Here is an 11,888-nt window from a genome sequence, read left to right on the forward strand (position 1 = left end):
GACAGCGGAGCGAACGGCGAGCGAGAGCAAACAGCGGACGGCGGAGCGAACGGCGAGCGAGAGCAAAGAGCGGACAGCGGAGCGAACGGCGAGCTACAGCAAAGAGCGAACAGCGGAACGAACGGCGAGCGAGAGCAAAGAGCGGACAGCGGAGCGAACGGCGAGCGAGAGCAAAGAGCGGACAGCGGAGCGAACGGCGAGCGAGAGCAAAGGGCGGACAGCGGAGCGAACGGCGAGCGAGAGCAAAGAGCGGACAGCGGAGCGAACGGCGAGCGAGAGCAAAGAGCGGACAGCGGAGCGAACGGCGAGCGAGAGCAAAGAGCGGACAGCGGAGCGAACGGCGAGCGAGAGCAAAGAGCGGACAGCGGAGCGAACGGCGAGCGAGAGCAAAGGGCGGACAGCGGAGCGAACGGCGAGCGAGAGCAAAGAGCGGACAGCGGAGCGAACGGCGAGCGAGAGCAAAGAGCGGACAGCGGAGCGAACGGCGAGCGAGAGCAAAGAGCGGACAGCGGAGCGAACGGCGAGCGAGAGCAAAGAGCGGACGGCGGAGCGAACGGCGAGCGAGAGCAAAGAGCGGACAGCGGAGCGAACGGCGAGCTACAGCAAAGAGCGAACAGCGGAACGAACGGCGAGCGAGAGCAAACAGCGGACGGCGGAGCGAACGGCGAGCGAGAGCAAAGAGCGGACAGCGGAGCGAACGGCGAGCTACAGCAAAGAGCGAACAGCGGAACGAACGGCGAGCGAGAGCAAAGAGCGGACAGCGGAGCGAACGGCGAGCGAGAGCAAAGAGCGGACAGCGGAGCGAACGGCGAGCGAGAGCAAAGGGCGGACAGCGGAGCGAACGGCGAGCGAGAGCAAAGAGCGGACAGCGGAGCGAACGGCGAGCGAGAGCAAAGAGCGGACAGCGGAGCGAACGGCGAGCGAGAGCAAAGAGCGGACAGCGGAGCGAACGGCGAGCGAGAGCAAAGAGCAGACAGCGGAGCGAACGGCGAGCGAGAGCAAAGGGCGGACAGCGGAGCGAACGGCGAGCGAGAGCAAAGAGCGGACAGCGGAGCGAACGGCGAGCGAGAGCAAAGGGCGGACAGCGGAGCGAGCGAGAGCAAAGAGCGGACAGCGGAGCGAACGGCGAGCGAGAGCAAAGGGCGAACAGCGGAGCGAACGGCGAGCGAGAGCAAAGAGCGGACAGCGGAGCGAACGGCGAGCGAGAGCAAAGAGCGGACAGCGGAGCGAACGGCGAGCGAGAGCAAAGGGCGGACAGCGGAGCGAACGGCGAGCGAGAGCAAAGGGCGGACAGCGGAGCGAACGGCGAGCGAGAGCAAAGAGCGGACAGCGGAGCGAACGGCGAGCGAGAGCAAAGAGCGGACAGCGGAGCGAACGGCGAGCTACAGCAAAGAGCGAACAGCGGAGCGAACGGCGAGCGAGAGGAAAGAGCGGACAGCGGAGCGAACGGCGAGCGAGAGCAAAGAGCGAACAGCGGAGCGAACGGCGAGCGAGAGCAAAGAGCGGACAGCGGAGCGAACGGCCAGCGAGAGCAAAGGGCGGACAGCGGAGCGAACGGCGAGCGAGAGCAAAGAGCGGACAGCGGAGCGAACGGCGAGCGAGAGCAAAGAGCGGACAGCGGAGCGAACGGCGAGCGAGAGCAAAGGGCGAACAGCGGAGCGAACGGCGAGCGAGAGCAAAGGGCGGACAGCGGAGCGAACGGCGAGCGAGAGCAAAGAGCGGACAGCGGAGCGAACGGCGAGCGAGAGCAAAGAGCGAACAGCGGAGCGAACGGCGAGCGAGAGCAAAGAGTGGACAGCGGAGCGAACGGCGAGCGAGAGCAAAGAGCGAACAGCGGAGCGAACGGCGAGCGAGAGCAAAGAGCGAACAGCGGAGCGAACGGCGAGCGAGAGCAAAGAGCGGACAGCGGAGCGAACGGCGAGCGAGAGCAAAGAGCGGACAGCGGAGCGAACGGCGAGCGAGAGCAAAGAGCGGACAGCGGAGCGAACGGCGAGCGAGAGCAAAGAGCGGACAGCGGAGCGAACGGCGAGCGAGAGCAAAGAGCGGACAGCGGAGCGAACGGCGAGCGAGAGCAAAGAGCGGACAGCGGAGCGAACGGCGAGCGAGAGCAAAGAGCGGACAGCGGAGCGAACGGCGAGCGAGAGCAAAGAGCGGACAGCGGAGCGAACGGCGAGCGAGAGCAAAGAGCGAACAGCGGAGCGAACGGCGAGCGAGAGCAAAGGGCGGACAGCGGAGCGAACGGCGAGCGAGAGCAAAGGGCGGACAGCGGAGCGAATGAGAGCAAAGAGCGGACAGCGGAGCGAACGGCGAGCGAGAGCAAAGAGCGGACAGCGGAGCGAACGGCGAGCGAGAGCAAAGAGCGGACAGCGGAGCGAACGGCGAGCGAGAGCAAAGAGCGGACAGCGGAGCGAACGGCGAGCGAGAGCAAAGAGCGGACAGCGGAGCGAACGGCGAGCGAGAGCAAAGAGCGGACAGCGGAGCGAACGGCGAGCGAGAGCAAAGAGCGGACAGCGGAGCGAACGGCGAGCGAGAGCAAAGAGCGGACAGCGGAGCGAACGGCGAGCGAGAGCAAAGAGCGGACAGCGGAGCGAACGGCGAGCGAGAGCAAAGAGCGGACAGCGGAGCGAACGGCGAGCGAGAGCAAAGAGCGGACAGCGGAGCGAACGGCGAGCGAGAGCAAAGAGCGGACAGCGGAGCGAACGGCGAGCGAGAGCAAAGAGCGGACAGCGGGGCGAGCGAGAGCAAAGAGCGGACAGCGGAGCGAACGGCGAGCGAGAGCAAAGAGCGGACAGCGGAGCGAACGGCGAGCGAGAGCAAAGAGCGGACAGCGGAGCGAACGGCGAGCGAGAGCAAAGAGCGGACAGCGGAGCGAACGGCGAGCGAGAGCAAAGAGCGGACAGCGGAGCGAACGGCGAGCGAGAGCAAAGAGCGGACAGCGGAGCGGACGGCGAGCGAGAGCAAAGAGCGGACAGCGGAGCGAACGGCGAGCGAGAGCAAAGAGCGGACGGCGAGCGAGAGCAAAGAGCGGACAGCGGAGCGGACGGCGAGCGAGAGCAAAGAGCGGACAGCGGAGCGGACGGCGAGCGAGAGCAAAGAGCGGACAGCGGAGCGGACGGCGAGCGAGAGCAAAGAGCGGACAGCGGAGCGAATGAGAGCAAAGAGCGGACAGCGGAGCGAACGGCGAGCGAGAGCAAATACCGGACAGCGGAGCGAACGGCGAGCGAGAGCAAATACCGGACAGCGGAGCGAACGGCGAGCGAGAGCAAAGAGCGGACAGCGGAGCGAACGGCGAGCGAGAGCAAAGAGCGGACAGCGGAGCGAACGGCGAGCGAGAGCAAAGAGCGAACAGCGGAGCGAGCGAGAGCAAAGAGCGGACAGCGGAGCGAACGGCGAGCGAGAGCAAAGAGCGGACAGCGGAGCGAACGGCGAGCGAGAGCAAAGAGCGGACAGCGGAGCGAACGGCGAGCGAGAGCAAAGAGCGGACAGCGGAGCGAACGGCGAGCGAGAGCAAAGAGCGGACAGCGGAGCGAACGGCGAGCGAGAGCAAAGAGCGGACAGCGGAGCGAACGGCGAGCGAGAGCAAAGAGCGGACAGCGGAGCGAACGGCGAGCGAGAGCAAAGAGCGGACAGCGGAGCGAACGGCGAGCGAGAGCAAAGAGCGGACAGCGGAGCGAATGGCGAGCGAGAGCAAAGAGCGGACAGCGGAGCGAACGGCGAGCGAGAGCAAAGAGCGGACAGCGGAGCGAACGGCGAGCGAGAGCAAAGAGCGGACAGCGGAGCGAACGGCGAGCGAGAGCAAAGAGCGGACAGCGGAGCGAACGGCGAGCGAGAGCAAAGAGCGAACAGCGGAGCGAGCGAGAGCAAAGAGCGGACAGCGGAGCGAACGGCGAGCGAGAGCAAAGAGTGGACAGCGGAGCGAACGGCGAGCGAGAGCAAAGAGCGGACAGCGGAGCGAACGGCGAGCGAGAGCAAAGAGCGGACAGCGGAGCGAACGGCGAGCGAGAGCAAAGAGCGGACATCGGAGCGAACGGCGAGCGAGAGCAAACAGCGGACGGCGGAGCGAACGGCGAGCGAGAGCAAAGAGCGGACAGCGGAGCGAACGGCGAGCTACAGCAAAGAGCGAACAGCGGAACGAACGGCGAGCGAGAGCAAAGAGCGGACAGCGGAGCGAACGGCGAGCGAGAGCAAAGAGCGGACAGCGGAGCGAACGGCGAGCGAGAGCAAACAGCGGACGGCGGAGCGAACGGCGAGCGAGAGCAAAGAGCGGACAGCGGAGCGAACGGCGAGCTACAGCAAAGAGCGAACAGCGGAACGAACGGCGAGCGAGAGCAAAGAGCGGACAGCGGAGCGAACGGCGAGCGAGAGCAAAGAGCGGACAGCGGAGCGAACGGCGAGCGAGAGCAAACAGCGGACGGCGGAGCGAACGGCGAGCGAGAGCAAAGAGCGGACAGCGGAGCGAACGGCGAGCTACAGCAAAGAGCGAACAGCGGAACGAACGGCGAGCGAGAGCAAAGAGCGGACAGCGGAGCGAACGGCGAGCGAGAGCAAAGAGCGGACAGCGGAGCGAACGGCGAGCGAGAGCAAAGGGCGGACAGCGGAGCGAACGGCGAGCGAGAGCAAAGAGCGGACAGCGGAGCGAACGGCGAGCGAGAGCAAAGAGCGGACAGCGGAGCGAACGGCGAGCGAGAGCAAAGAGCGGACAGCGGAGCGAACGGCGAGCGAGAGCAAAGAGCGGACAGCGGAGCGAACGGCGAGCGAGAGCAAAGAGCAGACAGCGGAGCGAACGGCGAGCGAGAGCAAAGGGCGGACAGCGGAGCGAACGGCGAGCGAGAGCAAAGAGCGGACAGCGGAGCGAACGGCGAGCGAGAGCAAAGGGCGGACAGCGGAGCGAGCGAGAGCAAAGAGCGGACAGCGGAGCGAACGGCGAGCGAGAGCAAAGGGCGAACAGCGGAGCGAACGGCGAGCGAGAGCAAAGAGCGGACAGCGGAGCGAACGGCGAGCGAGAGCAAAGAGCGGACAGCGGAGCGAACGGCGAGCGAGAGCAAAGGGCGGACAGCGGAGCGAACGGCGAGCGAGAGCAAAGGGCGGACAGCGGAGCGAACGGCGAGCGAGAGCAAAGGGCGGACAGCGGAGCGAACGGCGAGCGAGAGCAAAGAGCGGACAGCGGAGCGAACGGCGAGCGAGAGCAAAGAGCGGACAGCGGAGCGAACGGCGAGCTACAGCAAAGAGCGAACAGCGGAGCGAACGGCGAGCGAGAGCAAAGAGCGGACAGCGGAGCGAACGGCGAGCGAGAGCAAAGAGCGAACAGCGGAGCGAACGGCGAGCGAGAGCAAAGAGCGGACAGCGGAGCGAACGGACAGCGAGAGCAAAGGGCGGACAGCGGAGCGAACGGCGAGCGAGAGCAAAGAGCGGACAGCGGAGCGAACGGCGAGCGAGAGCAAAGAGCGGACAGCGGAGCGAACGGCGAGCGAGAGCAAAGGGCGAACAGCGGAGCGAACGGCGAGCGAGAGCAAAGAGCGGACAGCGGAGCGAACGGCGAGCGAGAGCAAAGAGCGAACAGCGGAGCGAACGGCGAGCGAGAGCAAAGAGCGGACAGCGGAGCGAACGGCGAGCGAGAGCAAAGAGCGGACAGCGGAGCGAACGGCGAGCGAGAGCAAAGAGCGAACAGCGGAGCGAACGGCGAGCGAGAGCAAAGAGCGGACAGCGGAGCGAACGGCGAGCGAGAGCAAAGAGCGGACAGCGGAGCGAACGGCGAGCGAGAGCAAAGAGCGGACAGCGGAGCGAACGGCGAGCGAGAGCAAAGAGCGGACAGCGGAGCGAACGGCGAGCGAGAGCAAAGAGCGGACAGCGGAGCGAACGGCGAGCGAGAGCAAAGAGCGAACAGCGGAGCGAACGGCGAGCGAGAGCAAAGGGCGGACAGCGGAGCGAACGGCGAGCGAGAGCAAAGGGCGGACAGCGGAGCGAACGGCGAGCGAGAGCAAAGAGCGGACAGCGGAGGGAACGGCGAGCGAGAGCAAAGAGCGGACAGCGGAGCGAATGAGAGCAAAGAGCGGACAGCGGAGCGAACGGCGAGCGAGAGCAAAGAGCGGACAGCGGAGCGAACGGCGAGCGAGAGCAAAGAGCGGACAGCGGAGCGAACGGCGAGCGAGAGCAAAGAGCGGACAGCGGAGCGAACGGCGAGCGAGAGCAAAGAGCGGACAGCGGAGCGAACGGCGAGCGAGAGCAAAGAGCGGACAGCGGAGCGAACGGCGAGCGAGAGCAAAGAGCGGACAGCGGAGCGAACGGCGAGCGAGAGCAAAGAGCGGACAGCGGAGCGAACGGCGAGCGAGAGCAAAGAGCGGACAGCGGAGCGAACGGCGAGCGAGAGCAAAGAGCGGACAGCGGAGCGAACGGCGAGCGAGAGCAAAGAGCGGACAGCGGAGCGAACGGCGAGCGAGAGCAAAGAGCGGACAGCGGAGCGAACGGCGAGCGAGAGCAAAGAGCGGACAGCGGAGCGAACGGCGAGCGAGAGCAAAGAGCGGACAGCGGAGCGAACGGCGAGCGAGAGCAAAGAGCGGACAGCGGGGCGAGCGAGAGCAAAGAGCGGACAGCGGAGCGAACGGCGAGCGAGAGCAAAGAGCGGACAGCGGAGCGAACGGCGAGCGAGAGCAAAGAGCGGACAGCGGAGCGAACGGCGAGCGAGAGCAAAGAGCGGACAGCGGAGCGAACGGCGAGCGAGAGCAAAGAGCGGACAGCGGAGCGAACGGCGAGCGAGAGCAAAGAGCGGACAGGGGAGCGGACGGCGAGCGAGAGCAAAGAGCGGACAGCGGAGCGAACGGCGAGCGAGAGCAAAGAGCGGACGGCGAGCGAGAGCAAAGAGCGGACAGCGGAGCGGACGGCGAGCGAGAGCAAAGAGCGGACAGCGGAGCGGACGGCGAGCGAGAGCAAAGAGCGGACAGCGGAGCGGACGGCGAGCGAGAGCAAAGAGCGGACAGCGGAGCGGACGGCGAGCGAGAGCAAAGAGCGGACAGCGGAGCGGACGGCGAGCGAGAGCAAAGAGCGGACAGCGGAGCGGACGGCGAGCGAGAGCAAAGAGCGGACAGCGGAGCGGACGGCGAGCGAGAGCAAAGAGCGGACAGCGGAGCGGACGGCGAGCGAGAGCAAAGAGCGGACAGCGGAGCGAACGGCGAGCGAGAGCAAAGAGCGGACAGCGGAGCGAACGGCGAGCGAGAGCAAAGAGCGGACAGCGGAGCGAACGGCGAGCGAGAGCAAAGAGCGGACAGCGGAGCGAACGGCAAGCGAGAGCAAAGAGCGAACAGCGGAGCGAATGAGAGCAAAGAGCGGACAGCGGAGCGAACGGCGAGCGAGAGCAAAGAGCGGACAGCGGAGGGAACGGCGAGCGAGAGCAAAGAGCGGACTGCGGAGCGAGCGAGAGCAAAGAGCGGACAGCGGAGCGAGCGAGAGCAAAGAGCGGACAGCGGAGCGAACGGCGAGCGAGAGCAAAGAGCGGACAGCGGAGCGAACGGCGAGCGAGAGCAAAGAGCGGACAGCGGAGCGAACGGCGAGCGAGAGCAAAGAGCGGACAGCGGAGCGAACGGCGAGCGAGAGCACAGAGCGGACAGCGGAGCGGACGGCGAGCGAGAGCAAAGAGCGGACAGCGGAGCGAACGGCGAGCGAGAGCAAAGAGCGGACAGCGGAGCGGACGGCGAGCGAGAGCAAAGAGCGGACAGCGGAGCGGACGGCGAGCGAGAGCAAAGAGCGGACAGCGGAGCGGACGGCGAGCGAGAGCAAAGAGCGGACAGCGGAGCGGACGGCGAGCGAGAGCAAAGAGCGGACAGCGGAGCGGACGGCGAGCGAGAGCAAAGAGCGGACAGCGGAGCGGACGGCGAGCGAGAGCAAAGAGCGGACAGCGGAGCGGACGGCGAGCGAGAGCAAAGAGCGGACAGCGGAGCGGACGGCGAGCGAGAGCAAAGAGCGGACAGCGGAGCGGACGGCGAGCGAGAGCAAAGAGCGGACAGCGGAGCGGACGGCGAGCGAGAGCAAAGAGCGGACAGCGGAGCGGACGGCGAGCGAGAGCAAAGAGCGGACAGCGGAGCGGACGGCGAGCGAGAGCAAAGAGCGGACAGCGGAGCGGACGGCGAGCGAGAGCAAAGAGCGGACAGCGGAGCGAACGGCGAGCGAGAGCAAAGAGCGGACGGACAGCGAGCGAACGGCGAGCGAGAGCAAAGAGCGGACAGCGGAGCGAACGGCGAGCGAGAGCAAAGAGCGGACAGCGGAGCGAACGGCGAGCGAGAGCAAAGAGCGGACAGCGGAGCGAACGGCGAGCGAGAGCAAAGAGCGGACAGCGGAGCGAACGGCGAGCGAGAGCAAAGAGCGGACAGCGGAGGGCGAACGGCGAGCGAGAGCAAAGAGCGGACAGCGGAGCGAACGGCGAGCGAGAGCAAAGAGCGGACAGCGGAGCGAACGGCGAGCGAGAGCAAAGAGCGGACAGCGGAGCGAACGGCGAGCGAGAGCAAAAAGAGGACAGCGGAGCGAACGGCGAGCGAGAGCAAAGAGCGGACAGCGGAGCGAACGGCGAGCGAGAGCAAAGAGCGGACAGCGGAGGGAACGGCGAGCGAGAGCAAAGAGCGGACAGCGGAGCGAACGGCGAGCGAGAGCAAAGAGCGAACGGCGAGCGAGAGCAAAGAGCGGACAGTGGAGGGAACGGCGAGCGAGAGCAAAGAGCGGACAGCGGAGCGAACGGCGAGCGAGAGCAAAGAGCGGACAGCGGAGCGAACGGCAAGCGAGAGCAAAGAGCGAACAGCGGAGCGAATGAGAGCAAAGAGCGGACAGCGGAGCGAACGGCGAGCGAGAGCAAAGAGCGGACTGCGGAGCGAGCGAGAGCAAAGAGCGGACTGCGGAGCGAGCGAGAGCAAAGAGCGGACAGCGGAGCGAGCGAGAGCAAAGAGCAGACAGCGGAGCGAACGGCGAGCGAGAGCAAAGAGCGGACAGCGGAGGGAACGGCGAGCGAGAGCAAAGAGCGGACAGCGGAGCGAACGGCGAGCGAGAGCAAAGAGCGGACAGCGGAGCGAACGGCGAGCGAGAACTAAGAGCGGACAGCGGAGCGAGCGAGAGCAAAGAGCGGACAGCGGAGCGAACGGCGAGCGAGAGCAAAGAGCGGACAGCGGAGCGAACGGCGAGCGAGAGCAAAGAGCGGACAGCGGAGCGAACGGCGAGCGAGAGCAAAGAGCGGACAGCGGAGCGAACGGCGAGCGAGAGCAAAGAGCGGACAGCGGAGCGAACGGCGAGCGAGAGCAAAGAGCGGACAGCGGGCGAGCGAGAGCAAAGAGCGGACAGCGGAGCGAACGGCGAGCGAGAGCAAAGAGCGGACAGCGGAGCGAACGGCGAGCGAGAGCAAAGAGCGGACAGCGGAGCGAACGGCGAGCGAGAGCAAAGCGGACAGCGGAGCGAACGGCGAGCGAGAGCAAAGAGCGGACAGCGGAGCGAACGGCGAGCGAGAGCAAAGAGCGGACAGCGGAGCGAACGGCGAGCGAGAGCAAAAAAGCGGACAGCGGAGCGAACGGCGAGCGAGAGGAAAGAGCGGACAGCGAGCGAACGGCGAGCGAGAGCAAAGAGCGGACAGCGGAGCGAACGGCGAGCGAGAGCAAAGAGCGGACTGCGGAGCGAACGGCGAGCTAGATGAAGGAGCGGACAGCGGAGCGAACGGCGAGCGAGAGCAAAGAGCGGACAGCGGAGCGAACGGCGAGCTGAGAGCAAAGAGCGGACAGCGGAGCGAACGGCGAGCGAGAGCAAAGAGCGGACAGCGGAGCGAACGGCGAGCGAGAGCAAAGAGCGAACAGCGGAGCGAACGGCGAGCGAGAGCAAAGAGCGGACAGTGGAGCGAACGGCGAGCTAGAGCAAAGAGCGGACAGCGGAGCGAACGGCGAGCGAGAGCAAAGAGCGGACAGCGGAGCGAACGGCGAGCGAGAGCAACGAGCGGACAGCGGAGCGAACGGCGAGCGAGAGCAAAGAGCGGACAGCGGAGCGAACGGCGAGCGAGAGCAAAGAGCGGACAGCGGAGCGAGCGAGAGCAAAGAGCGGACAGCGGAGCGGACAGCGGAGCGAACGGCGAGCGAGAGCAAAGAGCGGACAGCGGAGCGAACGGCGAGCGAGAGCAAAGAGCGAACAGCGGAGCGAACGGCGAGCGAGAGCAAAGAGCGGACAGCGGAGCGAACGGCGAGCGAAGAGCAAAGAGCGAACAGCGGAGCGAACGGCGAGCGAGAGCAAAGAGCGGACAGCGGAGCGAACGGCGAGCTGAGAGCAAAGAGCGAACGGCGAGCGAGAGCAAAGAGCGAACGGCGAGCGAGAGCAAAGAGCGGACTGCGGAGCGAGCGAGAGCAAAGAGCGACTGCGGAGCGAGCGAGAGCAAAGAGCGGACAGCGGAGCGAGCGAGAGCAAAGAGCAGACAGCGAGCGAACGGCGAGCGAGAGCAAAGAGCGGACAGCGGAGGGAACGGCGAGCGAGAGCAAAGAGCGGACAGCGGAGCGAACGGCGAGCGAGAGCAAAGAGCGGACAGCGGAGCGAACGGCGAGCGAGAACTAAGAGCGGACAGCGGAGCGAGCGAGAGCAAAGAGCGGACAGCGGAGCGAACGGCGAGCGAGAGCAAAGAGCGGACAGCGGAGCGGAACGGCGAGCGAGAGCAAAGAGCGGACAGCGGAGCGAACGGCGAGCGAGAGCAAAGAGCGGACAGCGGAGCGAACGGCGAGCGAGAGCAAAGAGCGGACAGCGGAGCGAACGGCGAGCGAGAGCAAAGAGCGGACAGCGGGGCGAGCGAGAGCAAAGAGCGGACAGCGGAGCGAACGGCGAGCGAGAGCAAAGAGCGGACAGCGGAGCGAACGGCGAGCGAGAGCAAAGAGCGGACAGCGGAGCGAACGGCGAGCGAGAGCAAAGAGCGGACAGCGGAGCGAACGGCGAGCGAGAGCAAAAAAGCGGACAGCGGAGCGAACGGCGAGCGGAGAGGAAAGAGCGGACAGCGGAGCGAACGGCGAGCGAGAGCAAAGAGCGGACAGCGGAGCGAACGGCGAGCGAGAGCAAAGAGCGGACTGCGGAGCGAACGGCGAGCTAGATGAAGGAGCGGACAGCGGAGCGAACGGCGAGCGAGAGCAAAGAGCGGACAGCGGAGCGAACGGCGAGCGAGAGCAAAGAGCGGACAGCGGAGCGAACGGCGAGCGAGAGCAAAGAGCGGACAGCGGAGCGAACGGCGAGCGAGAGCAAAGAGCGAACAGCGGAGCGAACGGCGAGCGAGAGCAAAGAGCGGACAGTGGAGCGAACGGCGAGCTAGAGCAAAGAGCGGACAGCGGAGCGAACGGCGAGCGAGAGCAAAGAGCGGACAGCGGAGCGAACGGCGAGCGAGAGCAACGAGCGGACAGCGGAGCGAACGGCGAGCGAGAGCAAAGAGCGGACAGCGGAGCGAACGGCGAGCGAGAGCAAAGAGCGGACAGCGGAGCGAGCGAGAGCAAAGAGCGGACAGCGGAGCGGACAGCGGAGCGAACGGCGAGCGAGAGCAAAGAGCGGACAGCGGATGCGAACGGCGAGCGAGAGCAAAGAGCGAACAGCGGAGCGAACGGCGAGCGAGAGCAAAGAGCGGACAGCGGAGCGAACGGCGAGCGAGAGCAAAGAGCGAACAGCGGAGCGAACGGCGAGCGAGAGCAAAGAGCGGACAGCGGAGCGAACGGCGAGCGAGAGCAAAGACCGAACGGCGAGCGAGAGCAAAGAGCGAACGGCGAGCGAGAGCAAAGAGCGGACAGCGGAAGCGAACGGCGAGCGAGAGCAAAGAGCGAACAGCGGAGCGAACGGCGAGCGAGAGCAAAGAGCGGACAGCGTAGCGAACGGCGAGCGAGAGCAAAGAGCGGACAGCGGAGCGAACGGCG

The sequence above is a fragment of the Eleutherodactylus coqui genome, unplaced genomic scaffold, assembly GCF_035609145.1.
Source record: "Eleutherodactylus coqui strain aEleCoq1 unplaced genomic scaffold, aEleCoq1.hap1 HAP1_SCAFFOLD_291, whole genome shotgun sequence".
Taxonomy (NCBI): Eukaryota; Metazoa; Chordata; class Amphibia; order Anura; family Eleutherodactylidae; genus Eleutherodactylus; species Eleutherodactylus coqui.